The sequence below is a fragment of the Procambarus clarkii genome, chromosome 76, assembly GCF_040958095.1.
Source record: "Procambarus clarkii isolate CNS0578487 chromosome 76, FALCON_Pclarkii_2.0, whole genome shotgun sequence".
Taxonomy (NCBI): Eukaryota; Metazoa; Arthropoda; class Malacostraca; order Decapoda; family Cambaridae; genus Procambarus; species Procambarus clarkii.
Genome location: NC_091225.1, coordinates 6,636,157 through 6,655,213, shown reverse-complemented (window position 1 = coordinate 6,655,213; position 19,057 = coordinate 6,636,157). Strand labels below are relative to the sequence as shown.

Sequence of the window (19,057 nt, the reverse complement as noted above, 5' to 3'; positions counted from 1 at the left end):
ACTGGTATGTACAAGACGCTTTAATCCACTTGACCATCACGACCGGACATAATGAGGTGATAGCCGAGGCTATTTGAACCACCCCACCGCCGGCACTCGGATAGTAATCTTGGGCATAGCATTTTACCAAATCACCTCATTCTTTGGGGCACACGTGAGGAACACAAATGCGAACAAGCCTGAATGGTCCCCAGGACAATATGCAACTGATATATATATATATATATATATATATATATATATATATATATATATATATATATATATATATGTCGTACCTAGTAGCCAGAACTCACTTCTCAGCCTACTATTCAAGGCCCGATTTGCCTAATAAGCCAAGTTTTCCTGAATTAATATATTTACTATAATTTTTTTCTTATGAAATGATAAAGCAACCCTTTTCTCTATGCATGAGGTCAATTTTTTTTTATTGGAGTTAAAATTAACGTAGATATATGACCGAACCTAACCAACCCTACCTAACCTAACCTAACCTATATTTATAGGTAAGGTTAGGTTAGGTAGCCAAAAAAAGCTAGGTTAGGTTAGGTTAGGTTGGTTAGGTAGACGAAAAAACATTAATTCATGAAAACTTGGCTTATTAGGCAAATCGGGCCTTGAATAGTAGGCTGAGAAGTGCGTTCTGGCTATTAGGTACGACATATATATATATATATATATATATATATATATATATATATATATATATATATATATATATATATATATATATTTTTTTTTTTTTTTTTTGAGATATATACAAGAGTTGTTACATTCTTGTACAGCCACTAGTACGCGTAGCGTTTCGGGCAGGTCCCTGGAATACGATCCCCGCCGCGAAGAATCGTTTTTTCATCCAAGTACACATTTTACTGTTGCGTTAAACAGAGGCTACAGTTAAGGAATTGCGCCCAGTAAATCCTCCCCGGCCAAGATACGAACCCATGACATAGCGCTCGCGGAACGCCAGGCGAGTGTCTTACCACTACACCACGGAGACTGTGAATATATATATAAATCGATCTAGATGGGTGTCTGTCTGTCGATTATATTGTTGTCATGGATAGAAACCACATTATCATTATGTTATTACATCCTCGTGCACTCTCTAAATCCACTATTATGATGTAAGAAATTTAAAATAAGTTATAAAACTTTAAAAAATATCTTTAACTTACAAGTTAACTGAGATCTTTAAACCGAGGGTCGTCTAGGTCTTGTTGGCTGGGGGATTCCAAAGAGTAGTGAGCGGACGTCGAAGGTGCCGCCGGTATTGTCTGTCCGGTCTCTTGGCCACGCCTTCCTTGTCTTGGGCCGCCGCTCTGGTGATTTCCACGCCTTCCCTGCCATGAGCTACCGCTAGGGTGATAACCACGCCTTCCCTCTTGCAGTCCGGTCTTCTCATTCGTGAGCTGATGGCTGCGTGCTGGCCACACCTTCCGCCTGGGGGAATCACGTATATTCTCACAAGAGAATATATATATATTTAGTCGAGTATACAGAAGTATGCAGGTGATACCTTGGCGAGCAATGGTGTGAGTTGAGCTCACTGAGAGTCGGTACAGAATCTCGCAAGTGTCTGTTCTAGATCACACTTGAAAGTAGACTAGTTAATATTTGATTGATTGATTGATAAAGATTAAGCCACCCAAAAGGTGGCACGGGCATGAATAGCCCATAAGTGCAATTAAGCCCTTTTGAGCAATTACCAGTATCAAGAGCTGATACTGGAGATTACAGCACTTATGATCCCTCCACAGTCTGGACATTTAACGACGGTCTAGTACAGAGCATTCAGATGTTTGCTGACCCTTTAGGTCGGCCCCCTGCACCATCCAATAGTCGCAACGATATGAAAGGTAATAAACGCCATGCCTATTACAATGACCCCAAACTGCGTACTTTGAAACACACTACCAGACGAGTTGGGCTTGCATATAGGGAAACCCGTACGCCAGCAATGATCAAGCTCTTTCAGAAAGCCCTAGCCAAGGCGAGGAAGCGCATGACAGAGCTCAGGCAAGATAATTGGGAAACTTTTGTTAACAGTCTCAACTCTCACACCCCCCTCAGCCAGGCATGGAAGGATATTAAAAGAATTAAAGGCGATAAGATCGGCCAAGTAGCACACCCTCACCCTCTACACAGAGCAAACGAGTTAGTCGATGCTTGGGCAACCACCTCTAGCTTCAATAATCTTCCCCCAGACATACAGTTCAGATTAAATGCTGGTTACGGAGATCGAGAAAGGCTCGTTGACTTCATGCTCCACAAGGAAGATGAATGCAAAGTGCCATTTACTGAGTTTGAATTACTCGCGGCCCTAAACAAAGGCAAAGCCACATCCCCCGGTGAAGATGGTATCACTTATGACATATTGCGTCTGCTCCCTTTAGTACCAGGGAATCCCTTGCTTGAGCTGTATAATATGAGCTATGTTACTGGGGAGCTTCCTAACTCTTGGACCAACAGTATAATCATTCCAATTCCCAAGCCAAATCAAGAGAATGCTTTCCGCCCAATTTCCCTTACTAGCTGCATTTGCAAAACATTCGAGAGAATGGTCCTAAACCGTCTCCTCCATAGAATAAGAACCATGCTATCCCCCCAGATATATGGCTTCATGCATGGAAGGAGTGTGCATCATTGCATCACCACCTTTCTTACCCTGCACACTGAAAAGTCATATACCACCTTCCTAGATCTTAAGTCTGCCTTTGATATTGCAAATAGACATGTTATCTTGAGTGAGCTTGCAAGAATGAATATTGGTGGTCGGCTTCTTTGTTGGATCAGGGGTTACTTATCCAACAGGAAGTCATCTGTATTTTTCCAGGGGCATAGGAGTGTAACAAGAGACTTTGAACTAGGTACCCCGCAGGGTGGTGTCCTCAGTCCTACCTTATTTAATATCTTAATAAACACGCTGTTAAACTCTATACCGAGCAAACCCAACGTCCACATCATTAGCTATGCTGATGATATAATGATACACACCGCTGGGTATGCTAACACGCAGAACACTCTTAACTCTGTATTAGACTCATGTCAGGACCTAGGTTTAATTATCTCAGCAGAGAAAACAAAGATACTAAATCGGCGCTCACCCAGGCAGGGAGGAGCTGTTCGCAAGATGCAACTGTCTGATGGCTCCCAGCTTGACTATGTAAACAGATTCAAATACCTTGGCCTTGAGGTGCCACTGTATGGTCCTGTTGTGTTCAGACTCTGTCGTCAGTTTAAAGAGAGGCTCCGAGCTCTCAAGGCTGTTGCAGGTTATCTCTCAGGCTATGGTGCCAATGTCAGAATTGTCAAAATGATGTACTTTGCATATATCAGATCTTTAGTGGGTTATGCTGCACCTCTGCTTGTTTTGATGCATGAAAGAAAGCTTGGAGGGCTTGAAAAATTGCAGAACGAAGCCTTGAGGATAATCCTTGGGTGCCCTCGTACCACAAAGATACTTAATATGAGAAAGGAACTTAATATTCTGAGCGTTGTTGATCGTGTTACTGAAATTAACTGTCAAATTGGTATAAAAATGCTTAGGCTAACTCATCCTAATCCTTGCACAGAAGCCCTCCAGAATCTCTTTATTGAAGATCAGCATTGTTCCAAATGGATAACAAAAACTGGAACTCAACTCAGAATGTATGGGGTTCATGATTTGTACCAAGAGAAACAACAACGGCACTTTCCTGCACCGTGGGAGGTTACACCCTTTCCAGTTTTAATCCCTCCCTTTCCACCCAAGAAGCAAATTAGAGATCAGCCCAAGCTTCGTCTTGAGGCAAAGCTCAACGCCTTAAGCCATATTGATGCTCTGTCCACAGAGCATTCTCTCTCAAATTATATACACTGATGGTTCCCTACACCGCACCACGGGTGCAGCTGGAAGTGCAGTTGTCCTGACAATGGGCGATGGCCTATACTTTGAGTGGGGAGTCCGTATAAACAACTGGGCCTCTACCCTTCAGACTGAACTATTTGCCTTGATCCTTGCACTGAAATGTGTACAAGTCTCAAAACTTGATACATTAATTGTAAGTGACTCCTTATCATCCTTAAATGCTCTCAACTCTTTAAGACATAACTGTAACATGCTCGTGGCCGAAGCTAGACACAAATACAACAAAATTATTAAGGATGGTAACAGAGTCCATTTCATGTGGTCTCCATCTCATGTTGGCCTCCGAATGCATGATAGAGCTGATAAGTTAGCCAAAGAATCTGCCTTTAAAGGAGCCGTTGAGTGTAACCTTGGATTGTCAATGAGCAATCTGAGAGCAGCAGTACACCGAGAACTTCAACAAGATCTTGTAGATCTGAGGCAAAGTGAAATTGACACCAGTAATTCCATCTATCATCATACTATCATGCAAGAGGAGCCACACATCTATGGATCATCCAATAAAATCAGCAGACTTCTAGATGTTACTACTGCTCGGCTTAGACTCGGTTACAAGTATCTCTGGGAATTCTCATTATCTGCTGATGTAGACCTGACCAAATGTAAACTGTGTCAACAAAATTATTCGCACACCCTCCGTCACTATGTGATGGAGTGCGAAAAGATACGTGAATTTAGAGACAATTCTATAACCAATGTTCCAGCGATGTGTCAATATTTCATTCAAAATGATCTGCTACCAGAAATTTTAGCCAAATATCCCCAGTTTGCTAACTGTAGGTAGTAACTAAGTGATTGTAACCTATCCACCGCTGCCCACTGGATGGGGGGCGGTGTGCAGGACAAACATATAAATTTTGACACTAGCTCTCCACATATGTCAGTTGCTTAAATTAGAACCTGTACTTGAGGTCGATCTCGAACCCATTGTTGATGTGACGACTTATATTGAATTTTGTAACTAGCTCATCAAGATTGTAACTTGCTTAGCTAAATGAATTGTGGGGTTCAGTCTCTGAGCCCATTATGTGCCTCTGTAACCCTTTCCACTACCGCCCACAAGATGGGTATGGGGTGCATAATAAATGAACTAAACTAAAAAAAAAAACGACTGACTGGAACTTGTAGAGCCAACATAGTAGGCTCAATTGCTCATTTAGATGTATGGGTAAGTATGCATGTTGGTATAACACATATCTGTTTCTTTTTAATTTGCTTCACACAAGTTGTGTCATTTTAGACATTTAAAAGTCTCCTATGTACAATGGTTTAAAGAATACCATCATTTGAGTTATTATTTTATATAATAGTAATCCTAAATAAGTCCTTCAATCGGAAACAGTTAATGCAGGTATAATAATTGTTAACAAAAGATATTTGTGTGTATAAATTAATGGTACATCTTTATACAATTATTAAGCTATTTTTTTTAAATACGATATCAAAATATAAAAAAAATGCCTATTTGTATGTCTGTCTTTTTGTCTGTTCAGGATTTGCAGCCAAACTGTTGCGGACAGTTTAGGTACACAACTGTGGATGGTGAATTGTGATTGTATGGCGAGCGTCATAGGATGTTTGGGGTGAACTTCTATGCCGGTGTTTAAGTAGGAGTGGCTCCTAGTGAGATATCCAGCGACTCCAGTGGTCGCAAATGTGGGTTTCACTCTCCATATAGTGCATTTCAACTTATTTATTTTCTGTTTTTAATAATGAATTGACAATACAACACCGATAATGTTGATGAAACGGTTACTCGAGTATGCTTTGGGGCCCCGGGAGAGAGAAAACGGCAGGGTCAAACAGAAGTGGATTGAGGGAGGCAGAATGGGAGAGCTAGAGCGAGAATGGGAGGGAGGGAAATGGGAAACGGGAAAGGGAGAAAGAGAGGTAGGGTAAGAGACTGTGAGGTAAGGGTGAGGGAGAATAGGAGAGAGGAAAATGATAAACAAAAGGACAATAGCCTGGCCACCCCCGGGTTCTCCTTCTAGTCTATACTGTAATATTGTCTCTTTGTTCGTCTGTATGTATGCTTGTCTGTCTATCCATAGTTGGAGACCCAACACTTGGGGATAGCTTGCAGGGGAAAACGTCTGGTGTTCGGGACGGACATAGGCTGGTTAAGTAAGGTAAGCTAATGTCAAATGCTTTAATAACTATCAGCGTTATAGAAGTCGCCCCCCCCCCCCCCAAGCTATTTTCTAGGATCAGGTGTGAAATATTTGGTGTGATTTTCTTAGTTTTTAATGATCGTTGTAATATATTTATGAGGAACTCAATTTGTTGCTTCAGGGCTTCTTAATAAAAAATATTCAGTGGGAAGGGGGGAAGGGAGGAAGCCAGAGAATGGGTGGAAGATTAGGAGGAGGAGGACGAAGGGAGGTAGGAAGACGGGAATGGGGAAGAGGTGGGTCAAGGGGGAGGTGGGGACGGGTGAGGAAGTGGGAGAAATTGTGGGAAGAGAACCGGGTGCATCTGGGTAATTGTTCTGTAGATATTTACAAATAGAAATATCCTATTTATGGTTGGCGGGGATAAGTGGGATGGTAGGAGAAAGAAAGGGTGAGGAGAAGGGGAAAATGAGGGGGGGGATGATGAGATGGAAGATGTAGAGGGGAGGGAATCAGAGGGAAAATGTAGAGAGGAGGGGATGAGAGGGAAACTGTAGAGAGGAGGGGATGAGAGGGAAGATGTAGAGCGGAGGGGATGAGAGGGAAGAAAGGAAAGGGAAGGGAGAAAGGGAGAGGAGAAAGGGAGGGAAGAAAGGGAGAGAGAGGAAAACGTGAGCATGGCGGATGGGAGGGAAGATGGTAGAATAGGGGGGAATTTGAAGAGAGGGGAAAATTATGAGAAGTGTAATGGAGTTTGTGGTGAGAGGCAGACTATCCCGGGCACAGCCGGGTCCCCAGTCTAGTATACGTATGTATCAGCAATGGTTCCAACAACTTTGCATTCAACAAATCTCTAACAATTATTTTTTCATATTTTTTACACAATTTTAATGTTAACTTAATACAATCTCCATCAAAGTCGTCCTTTAACTTTTCTTCATACACCCAAGACTTAAGACATATATATCTCTCTGTTATATCACACATACTAACAAGTTATTGAGTAAACGCCCACATTTCTTTTGTCAATACTTCCCCATTCTTAGTGCTATGAATAAGGCTACAACTTACACGTAGAACTAACTCTTTAACATAACGATAAAACCCATAACCTAACAACAAATCACAAACCATACAAGAAACGCCAAACCCTCTAACTTACACCCTAAGCACACAACAAATACTCTTACCTGAGAACTAATTCCATGCCTTAAGAGGCCTTAACGCAGTAAAATAAAAGTTGTTCAATTTCAATCAAACATTATTTGCTAGTTGAATATTAAAAGGGCTGCAACTGGTCCAAATTTCAGTATTGCCCAGTAAATAGAAAGGGAATTAGTTTTTTCATCGAATTTTTCACATTTTCAATAAGTCAGTACAACAACAAGTTTCAAATGAAATCATTTCTATGATATTCTTCTATCACGTTATTAATAAGGGATTGGTCTAAACGGATTATCCAAAATATGTATAGGTTTAATAATACAAACAGTCAAATTTCCCCCCAAAATTTATGCCAATATTTCATGTTTGCAAATATTTATGAAGTCAATAAAGGAACTTAGGAATAAAGTGTTTTAGAGAGATTGTAGAGACGTAAACGCTACATGTAAGGTGTAAGTTTCATATAAATTGAATAAAAAATGAAAGAGGACTAGACATTTTATTTTACTTGTCAATAAATGATAATAAATAAAGTCATAGATTCTGCCACCTGTAGTTGAGATTGACCTCAACCAATTTCCACCAAAATGGGCACCCCTACAGATAGGCTTACGTTCGCTAAGGTTTATACGTTTCATGAAATCACCCAATAAAAAATATGGAAAACAAAATTGAGAAAAAAAATCTAATATTTTTTTAACAACATTTTTTTGACATAAAACTAATTATTAAAAATACTTTATTATATGATATTCTGATTGCTTAGAGTCATAGATAAGATTTCAGTTGTCACTTGTGTTTTATGTTAATTTTTTACCATATTTGACATTTATTGAAACATAGTTCATTATTTTTTCTCCCTTTGTAATTATGCTACGATGCTCAGACTTGGACCAGTTGAAGCTCATTTCATATACAACTTGCAAATAAAGTTTGATTGAAATTGAACAACTTTCATTTTATTGCGTTAAGGACTCTTAAGAACGTACTCCTTTATTATGCATCTTCATCCTTAAACCTCATAACTGCCCCTCCACACCCACGAGTAGCCTCCTGACATCACAAGTCCCACCAACACTACATAACTTACCCTTAGAATAAGGCTCTCAGTATAACCCACAACACAACTAGCCAACTAACAACTCAACTAACCTACTAACAACCCAACAAACCCACTAACAACTCAACCATCAGTATAAGCACCCATAGCACACAACCAATACAAATAACACTAACAATACTAACAATCTAATCACTTAATTAACCCTATACCCAGACAACTTATGCCCAAACACCACAACTGATACCCTAACCACACAACTGATGCCATAACCATACAACTGGTGCCATAAGCATTCAACTGATGCCTTACCATGCACTATTACAGCCCCCCACTACACCCTGAGATACACACCAGCACGCACTATACATCACTATACACAGTACACACAAGAGACTAGTGCACACGCCGGAGATGCAGGTAGGAGTGAAAGGGAAGGTACTCCATTGGATAAGGGAGTACCTAAGGAACAGAAGACAAATAACCACTGTGAAGGGTGAGGTCTCAGATTGGCGAAGTGTCACCAGTGGAGTCCCACAGGGTTCAGTCCATGGATTTATACTACTTCTAATATATGTAAATGATCTCCAAGTGGGAATAGACTCGTTCCTCTCACTGATCCAAATCTCACTGATCGCTGTGGATCCAAACATTATGAGAAGGATTAAGACAGGAAAATAGTATGAGGCTACAAGATGACCTAGAAAACTGAATGAATGGTCCAACAAATGCCTACTACAGTTCAACCCGGGTAATTGTAAGGTAATGAGACTAGGCAGTGGAAACAGAAGGCCAGAAACACGATACGCAATTGGACATGAAGTCCTTCGTGAAACGGACAGACAGAAAGATCTAGGAGTTGATCAAATCCACAAGGGCCGTGACAAGGGTTCGAACCTACGTCCGAGAGGATCCCAGACGCTGCCTTAATCGACTGAGCTACGACATGGTTAAAAGAATTGCAACTGGGAAATCATCCTGATTTACCTGACAGCGTCTGGTGTCGGAAAATCCGACACCATTTAACAATAATATCATACAGACAGATAAGAGCTGTGTTGTATAAACAAGTTACCCATAGAAAACGTAACTTGTAGTGGAATTACCGTCTATAGAAAACGGGATATCATCACCACATACTATTATAATTCACCACCTATTATGGTGGGAATTATTCTTAAATACATTAGTCTTTGGACTTTACCATCACAAAAACATCTTATATAAATTAACTTAATTATCAATATTAAAGTAGAGTAAATGTGACCCTTCTATCACTTTCTGACATTTGGACAATGTAGGCCAGGCGTCAGTGGGGAAGGAAGGCAGCCATTGTTGTGTCACCTCCGAGACGTGTGGAGCAAATTTGGCTCCTATCATATCTGGACAATGTCGGCCAGGCGTCAATAGTATGGAGTGTTAGATGCAGCCATTGTTGAGACTAGACCAGAGGCTCACAGGAGCAAATACGGCTCCTGTTAAATTTACTTGGACGTAGTGTTATGGAAACCAGAAGTGTACCATTATCAACACGCTGTCTACAAATTCAAGTTAAGTGTTCTTTCCGAAACCCATTATCTATCATTAGTGGCCATTAATGTCATTATATAGGGTGACCCGGTTAGAGCACATGGAAGCCTCAAACTAAAGGTAATTAAGCCAGGTCTTCAATGTTCCATGTACAGTATTTTCTCTGATATAGCTTGTCATGTATAGGTATCTGGCTTTACAGCTAGCGCCCTTTTGACAGGTCAAGACGAGGAAGCAAGATTTTGTGTACCAGTTATTGGGTGATGGAAGCTACCTCAAAGAGGATAATTTGGTGTCTACACCCTAGTTATACCTGGTGGACTAACCTGCTGTACTATAAGATAAGGAACCACTTCAATGTATGTAATTAATACTGTAGTTTGATTGGCTGCATATATATAAATATAACCCCCCTAATGTGTAGAGGATCGATTTGTGAGATTATGAGATTATTGCAGAAATACAGTCCACTTAACATCATACAAATTGCTATCGAAGTATACAAATTAACGTAAATATAAATTCTATATATATTCATATAAATTAAATAAATATAAATCTCACAGGTCGGTTCCCACATCTGGGATCCTCTCGGACGTAAGTTCGAACCCTCGTCACGGTCCTTGTACATTTGTTCATTTGATGCATCACGCTATTGTGATTTCTGTGTGTAATCTAGGAGTTGATATCATGCAAAACGTGTGTCCTGTCTCCTGAAGCCCTCATAAAAATAATAACATCGGCAGATTATTCGAGGCTGGCTAACATTAGAACTGCCTTCAGGAACCTCTGTAAGAAATCATTCAGAACCTTGTATACCACACATAGCAAGACCAGTCCTGGAGAATGCGGCCCAAGCATGGAGCCCGTACCTTGTCAAGCACAGGACTAAGCTGGAAAAAAGTTCTGAGGTATGCCACAAGGCTAGTCTCAGAGCTAAAAGGCATGAGTTACGAGGAAAGGCTGAGATAAATGCCCTTAACCTCTGGAGGATAGGACAGCTCGGGGAGACATAATCACTACCTACAAAATTCTATGGGGAATCGACAGGGAAGATAAAGATAAATTGTTTTATTCTGGGGGTATGCGAACAAGGTGGAAACTGAGTTCCCAAATGAGCCGCGGAGACGTTAGAGAGAACTTTTTAAGTGTCAAAGTAGTTAACAGATGGACTGTTAATTCCTCCACCACATCACTGTTAGGCAGTGATGTGGTGGATGAAGACTCCATACACAGCTTCAAGTGTAGATATGACAGAGCCCAGTAGGCTAAGGAATCTGTACACCAGTTGATTGACAGTTGAGAGGTGGGACCAAAGAGCCAGAGCTCAACCCCCACAGACACAACTCGGTGAGTACCTATACACCCTGTGAAAGACCAGCACTCACTATACAACACATTTAAATACTCTGTGATGCACACCAGCACGCACTGTACAGCACATACTACACAGTCACATCAGGAGGAAGACAACAGTGAAGGAAAAGGTGATGAAACTTAGAGTGGGCAAGGACAGGTACACAGAGAATGACAAAGGGGTGTGTGAAGAACTCAACGAAAGGTTCCAGGAGGTCTTTACAATAGAACAGGGAGATGTCACGGTGCTAGAAGAGGTGGCAGCAAACCAGGTGACCTTGGATAGGTTCGAAATTACAAGAGATGAGGTCAAGAAGCACCTATTGGAGCTAGATGTGAGAAAAGCTGTTGTGCCGGATGGAATCTCGCCATGGGTATTGAAAGAGTGTGCAGGAGCACTTTGCTTACCACTCTCCATAGTGTATAGCAGGTCACTAGAAACGGGGGCCCTACCAGAAATATGTAAGACTGCTAATGTAGTACCAATATACAAAAAGGGTGACAGACAAGAGGCACTGAACTACAGGCCAGTGACCTTAACTTGTATACCATGCAAGGTGATGGAGAAGATTGTGAGAAAAAACCTAGTAACACATCTGGAGAGAAGAGACTTTATGACAACCCATCAACATGGGTTCTGGGAGGGTAAATCTTGCCTTACAGGCTTGATAGAATTCTACGATCAGGTGACAAAGATTAAACAAGAAAGAGAAGGGTGGGCAGACTGCATTTTTTTGGACTGTCGGAAAGCCTTTGACACAGTACCCCATAAAAGGTTGATGCATAAGCTGGAGAAACAGGCAGGAGTAACTGGTAGGGCGCTCCAGTGGATAAGGGAGTACCTAAGCAATAGGAAGCAGAGAGTTACAGTGAGGGGTGAGACCTCAGACTGGCGTGAAGTCACCAGTGGAGTCCCACAGGGCTCTGCATGTACTTGGACCTATCCTGTGTCGGGAAATCCGACACCATTTAATATATCATACAAACAGATAATAATTGCTGCTGTATTACCAACAAGTTTACCCATAGAAAACGTAACTTGTAGTGGAATTACCGTCTATAGAAAACAGGATATCATCACCACATACTATTATATTCTCGACCTATTATGGTGGGAATTATTCTTAAATACATTAGTCTTTGGACTTTACCATCATAAAAACATCTTATATAAATTAACTTAATTATCAATATTAAAGTAGAGTAAATGTGACCCTTCTATCACTTTCTGAAATCTGGACAATGTAAGCCAGGCAGTGAGGGAGGAAGGAGGGCACCCATTGTTTATACTAGACCAGAGGCACACGGGAGCAAATACGGCTCCTGTTAATTTTACTTGGACGTAGTGTTTTGGAAACCAAAGGTGTACCATTATCAACACGCTGTCAACAAATCAAGTTAAGTGTTCTTTCCGAAACCCATGTATCTTTCATTTATGGCCATTAATGTCATTATATAGGGTGACCCGGTTAGAGCATGTGGTAGCCTCAAACTAAAGGTAAGTAAGCCAGGTCTTCATTGTTCCATGTATAGGTGTTTCTCTGATATACTTGTCATATATAGGATTCTGGCTTTACAGCTAGCGCCCTTTTAACAGGTCAAGACGAGGAAGCAAGACTTTGTGCACCAGTTACTGGGTGATGGAGGCTACCTCTAAGAGGACAATTTGGTGTCTACACCCTAGTTATACCTGGTGGACTAACCTGCTGTACTATAAGATAAGGAACCTCTTCAATGTATGTAGTTTATTACTGTAGTTGTGATTGGCTGCATATATATAAATTAATTTAATATAAACCCCCCCTAATGTGTAGAGGATCGATTTGTGAGATTATGAGATTATTGCAGAAATACAGTCCACTTATCATTATACAAATTGCTATCGAAGTATATAAATTAACGTAAATATAAATTCCATATAAATTAAATAAATATAAATCTCACAGGTCGGTTCCCACATCCTGTTTCTGATATACGTAAATGATCTCCCAGAGGGTATAGACTCATTCCTCTCAATGTTTGCTGACGACGCCCAAAATTATGAGAAGGATTAAAACAGAGGAGGACAGCTTGAGGCTTCAAGAAGACCTGGACAAGCTGCAGGAATGGTCGAACAAATGGCTGTTAGAGTTTAACCCAAGCAAATGTAATGTAATGAAGATAGGGGTAGGAAGCAGGAGACCAGATACAAGGTACCATTTGGGAGATGAAATACTTCATGAGTCAGAGAGAGAAAAAGACCTGGGGGTTGATATCACGCCAGACCTGTCCCCTGAAGCTCATATCAAGAGAATAACAGCAGCAGCATATGCCAGGTTGGCTAACATAAGAACGGTCTTTAGAAACTTGTGTAAGGATCTTTCAGAACATTATATACCACATATGTCAGACCAATCCTGGAGTATGCGGCTCCAGCATGGAGCCGCATACTCCATGTATGTATGTGATGTATGTATGTGATGTAACTATATAACCTGTGCTTGTAAAAGCACCTTCATCACATTCAGTGATTAAGTGCTTAATTGCACACTAGTTTCTCTATCACCTATCTCACCCTGTCAGAGTAAAAGAGACAAATGTATGTGAATGCTTGTGTGTGTGGGTGTATATATGTATGTTTATATGTATATGTATGTATATGTGTACTCACCTAGTTGTGCTTGCGGGGGTTGAGCTTTCTTTTTTTGGTCCTGCCTCTCAACTATCAATCAAGTAATGTACAGGTTCCTAAGCCTATTGGGCTCTATCATATCTACACTTGAAACTGTGTATGGAGTTAGCCTCCACCACATCACTTCCTAATGCATTCCATTTGTCAACCACTCTGACACTAAAAAAGTTCTTTCTAATATCTCTGTGGCTCATTTGGGCACTCAGTTTCCACCTGTGTCCCCTAGTGCGTGTGCTCCTTGTGTAAACAGCCTGTCTTTATCAACCCTGTCAATTCCCTTGAGGATCTTGAATGTGGTGATCATGTCCCCCCTAACTCTTCTGTCTTCCAACGCAGTGAGGTTTAATTCTCGTAGTCTCTCCTCGTAGCTCATAACTACTAACGTAATAACTAATAACGTAGCTCATGCGTGTGTGTGTGTGTGTGGTGTATGTATATGTATGTGTATAAAGTATATATGGAAGCTGATCAGAATTACATTTCACCTTTGTAAATGCACAAATTCCATTCCATGACACTATGTAAAAGACACATCGAACACTTTATGTAGGGTATGCATAAATCTGTGTATCTATGTATTTACGTATGTAGGTTAGCTTAGCATTTTAAAAAGCCCTGAATCACCTTCTGTGGTTGATTGTTCAATAAACCCTTGAACTGCATGTTTAACAACATCTCTAACCCTGTCCATGAAGGAAAAAAGAAAATGTATATATGCTGGTTAGCATTGTAAATGTGTGGCCACATCTGTGGTAAAAAAAAAACTACCCAACCAGAAGTTAAACTGCCTTCAATCAGTTTACCCACATTGTTTGGAACAGAGGAAGAAAGTTGAGATAACTTCTAGAATAAATTGATGCTGTGGATTCTAAACCCACAATTCCAAAACCACCAAATTCACATACCTACAGAGTCAATTTAAGGTGAAGCTGAAAAGGTGGAAGAAAATTTAACCCTAAATAGTGATGACAATGATCTCACAGTTTTGCTCCTTTAGGATAATTATGCCAACATGGAGAGGAGCAGTCACACATTTAGTGAAAAAAATTATTTGACTTACTCCCAACTAATGAAACTCGAAGACTTAGGATTGGAGCTTGAGTCATTATTTAAAGCACTAAGCCTTAAGGCTGATATAAATAGTGCTGAGTAGTTAACTAAATTTATCATATGATGCAAATTACCCAGTGGAACACTGGGTAGGTTGTGTTCCCTGTGTAACAGATCTTCCCTGATAGTTCCGGAAATTATGGAAGGTTTACTCTCTTTTGTAAAAAGAAACTAGCAAATGCAGATCGTAACCAACAACATACCCATAACAAGCAATCAAGGGTACTCTAAGTACTCCAATAAAATCTAAGCCATCTACCTCCACTTGAAAGTGGAAATATGGCATTGTAGGAACATACATAGTGGGCCCCTCAAAGCCTACAGTCACTGTGTCAACCAAGGCAGTGCCTCTCATAGGTTCTGTAAGCTGAAGGATGTGTTTGTTCTGTGATGAAGGACATTCCATATATCATTGCCCAAATTACCCTGGTCGTATTACATGTATAAAGCGACTCAAAGAGTTGCAGAAGTGCACCAGGTGCCTTAGGTAACATGAGACCAATACCTGCACAACCCAACTGCGCACCTGCCTCATGTGCAATAATGGGTCGCACCACTCAGTACTCTGTGGGATATAAAATTAAAGTCCCCCAATGCCAAGGTGGAGGAAGACTTCTACTACCGTCCAGTACTGAAAAGTACAACAAGATATAAGAGGCTTATTGACAAAGTCTATGAATAATGCGACTCTCTCAACTGCCCAACTTACCATAAAAAACCAAAGGGCTAATATTAACTATTTTACCTAGGGTCCCTCCAAACATAGGTCACCCAAGAAGTGGCAGATAACCTAAAATTAAAACCTGTTACACAGGTGAAACTAACTATAACAGGGTTCCTGACCAACACAGGACACAGAGTCTACAAAGTGGTCCAACCATTAGTATGTTTCCGGTTTTGTCTGACCTGTTCAGGCCATCCAAATAGACAAACTCCTATCTGACCTATATGTTCATCATCTTGGGACAACAACCAAATTCCTACAAGAAAAGGCAATTAAGTTGTCTGAAAACAAATTCATGTCTGACTGCTTCACCAACATTGGATTCCTTGTAGGTACAGACTATTACCATAAATTCATCACTGGACAAACTAAAACCCCAAGAATGAGCCTGTTATTGTCTGCGGGAGGCAATTTGTTCAATGGCCTAATATTGAGTCTGAATAACCCACCCCTGTAGACAACCATCAAGTCAACCAAGTGAAGGTTGCATGACTAGGTGGAGAAGATTCACCACTTAAGTTCAGAGACATGTCTGAAGACCTGTCTGAACAACTTAGTCCAGATGATGCCTGGCCATGCAAACAATACCTGGACTCAGTTGTCTACAGGGACAATCAATGCTTGGTTAGGCTACCATGAAAGCTTAATCACCCTCAGTTGTCAGTAAATCATTTCATGGCACAAAACCAAATAAGGTTTCAGGTGTTGCGCTTTTATTAGACAACCTGAGAACCTGAAATTGTCCCATAACATAATACAACAACAACTCGATAGCAAATTCATCGAATTGTATCCAATGATAACTCAAAGGGGGGCCACTATTTGCCACACTATGCAATAATGAAAAAATCTACTACTCCACTAAAGAGAGTTGGGTAGCAATTAGCATGCAGTGCTTAGGCCAAACAGAATAGTGTATCAGTGAATGACTGCCCTCGAACTGGCCCTAGCCTAACACAAAGGTTGTACGACGTACTGCTAAAGTTCCACATAGGGACTTATAAATACACAACCGAAATAAGTATGGCATTCAATAGGGTAGACCTCCAAGAAGAGGACCTAAATTACACCATGTTCCTATGGATAAAAGATCTAAGTGATAAAAAAAGTGAGATAATTACATACAGGTTTGCATCAGTTTTGTTTGGAGCTACTTCCACACTGTGTTCCAAGCAATCTTAGACACCCATTTGAAGAAGTCCAATAGCCCTAACAAAACTGAAATTACCAATAAATTGTATGTAGATCATGTCCAAGGAATTACCAGCTGTAAAAAGGAACTGCTAAACATATATAATGAGCCCAACTGAGAGGTTTGGGAGCAAATATGCCTCACCACTCATAAGCATCCAATAATGTAAAATTAAATCAATTGATTGAGACAGAATTTCCCAACTACAAGGTGCCTCAGACGAGGAAAATATTAGGAGTCAAATAGGAAACAACATCTGATCTATTTACACTGAAATCGGTGGAACCAGAAACCACCAAACTAACAATGAGGAAACTACTATCCCAAGTCAGTAACCTTTCGACCCCTTAGGACTATTATGTCCCATATTGATAAAAGGAAAGTTGTTAATTCAGGAATTATGCTAATGGCACTGCATCCTATTTAGTCTCCAACAAGCAAACTGCTAGGAGTAAGAATGGTTCATTATCTGACCAAAACCTTAAGCAACATCTACTTAGAAGAATCAGTGGTGTTGTCAGATAAAGAGGCGGTACTACAGTGGGTGCAAAATAATAATGGTAAAACACCTTAAGTGCGCAATCCCATAAAAGAAATAAGAGAGTTGTCAGCCGGTACAAACATACATATGTACCCACAAAAGAGAATCCTGCTGACTATCTCTCCAGAGGCCTGACATTGAAATAATTATCCAAAACTGAGATATGGTTCCATGGACCTCAGTGGCTATTCCACTGAGGTTCAAATAAAACCAGTAGCATAAAAAATAGAGCTTTTGTTTTATGCACGAACTGGTCTAACTTTGATCAAGAAATTAATTTTCTTTTGAATTTTTTTTCAAATAATGGTTCCTTCGCATATGGTATATACTTTTATAAGAAATCAGTGGCCAGAAGAAAAGCCACATGTCATTGTGACTAATGTCACTGCTCCCACTGAGAATCCAGAACCTTTTCGGTCTTTGGTAACTGATCCAACTCAGTACTCTAATGAAAATAAATTACTCAGTTACTCAAAGAGTGCCTAATTTCTTGAGCAAAATGGGTGCTCTGATATATTGGGCCAAGGAAGCCCAAATCCAAACTTACGTGGAAGACTTTGAGAACCTTCCTGTTAAGGTTCAGGTAAAAAACAGGTATACCTATTCCTCCTATTTTGTCAGCGATTGGTAATTTAATTACAAACTGTTTCTAGTTCCATTATTATATGTATTAACTTGAAATAAATTTACTGTGAGAAATTCTCAGGATTTTGTAAAGGAACTTTCCTCGTTGATTTTGAGTTTCCAACTATAAAGGCTAGTTTTGATGTAGAATCACTCTTCCTTTGAATTACTATTCCTCTGTTGGAAAATATTGACATTTGTGTAAACCATCTATTTCCTGACACTAATTTTGGGTCAAGATTTTCTAATAAGATATTTAGATGATTGTTAGAATTGGCAATTAAAGACTGTTTTTATGTTTAACTAGCAGTACCCACCACTCGTTGCTGTGGCTCAGTCTGGTTAAAAGGGAAAGAAAGAAAAGAGACAGGGCACGTTTCTAATATGTTAATTTTCACAATGTTTGTGGGTATACAATATTTTTGTTGTTCCATTTTCTATGGAGATATAGAGATTGTATGGTTTGCCGGCTCTAGAACACGAAACATATAATTGTCCATGTGAGAAACAATCCGTATATAGATATAAACTGCACAATTCTAAAGATTGGCCCTGAGCTTTGTTGATGATGATTGCAAACGCACATCGAATTGGAAATTTCAATCTCTTAAATTGAAGTTGCATATCTGTTTGAATCATAGGAATGCGTGGAATGTTGACATCTTCCCCTTTGAAGCTACTGTCAAGATTGTTGTTTCTACGACGTCGCTAATTAATTTTTTACTGCAAGGCGTGTGGCGTTGCAAATTTTTGGCTGGTTGATATTTCGCAACATAATAACTGGCAAGCCGATTTTCAACTGCTGTATGTGTGATGCTATCGGTGGCAGATCGAGTGAATTAAAAAATATTGTTGGATAATTAACCGCTTCAGTTGCTTTCTCATCAGTGTCGACAGATTTGTATGTGACTGCCTCGCTTTGTATGTTAGAGAGAATAATATTATTAAGGTCATAGATGTCTTTGTTCTTGGCTGCAAGAATAGCTCGATCACTCAGCCATCATGAGTCCTATAACTGGTTTGAATATTGGGAAATACTTTTTTCAACCAATTCTTCTTTTGAC

General features: G+C 40.1%; 1 long non-coding RNA gene across 1 annotated transcript in view; it reads right to left on the bottom strand.

Annotated features, from left to right (window-relative positions):
* Positions 1-1,230, bottom strand: part of LOC123771586 (uncharacterized) — a 91,249-nt gene extending 90,019 nt beyond the window's left edge. The window contains exon 1 of the long non-coding RNA XR_011224840.1: positions 1,179-1,230. This is a non-coding gene — a long non-coding RNA (uncharacterized lncRNA). The remainder of the gene's footprint in view (positions 1-1,178) is intronic.
* Between the last annotated feature and the right edge of the window lie 17,827 nt (positions 1,231-19,057).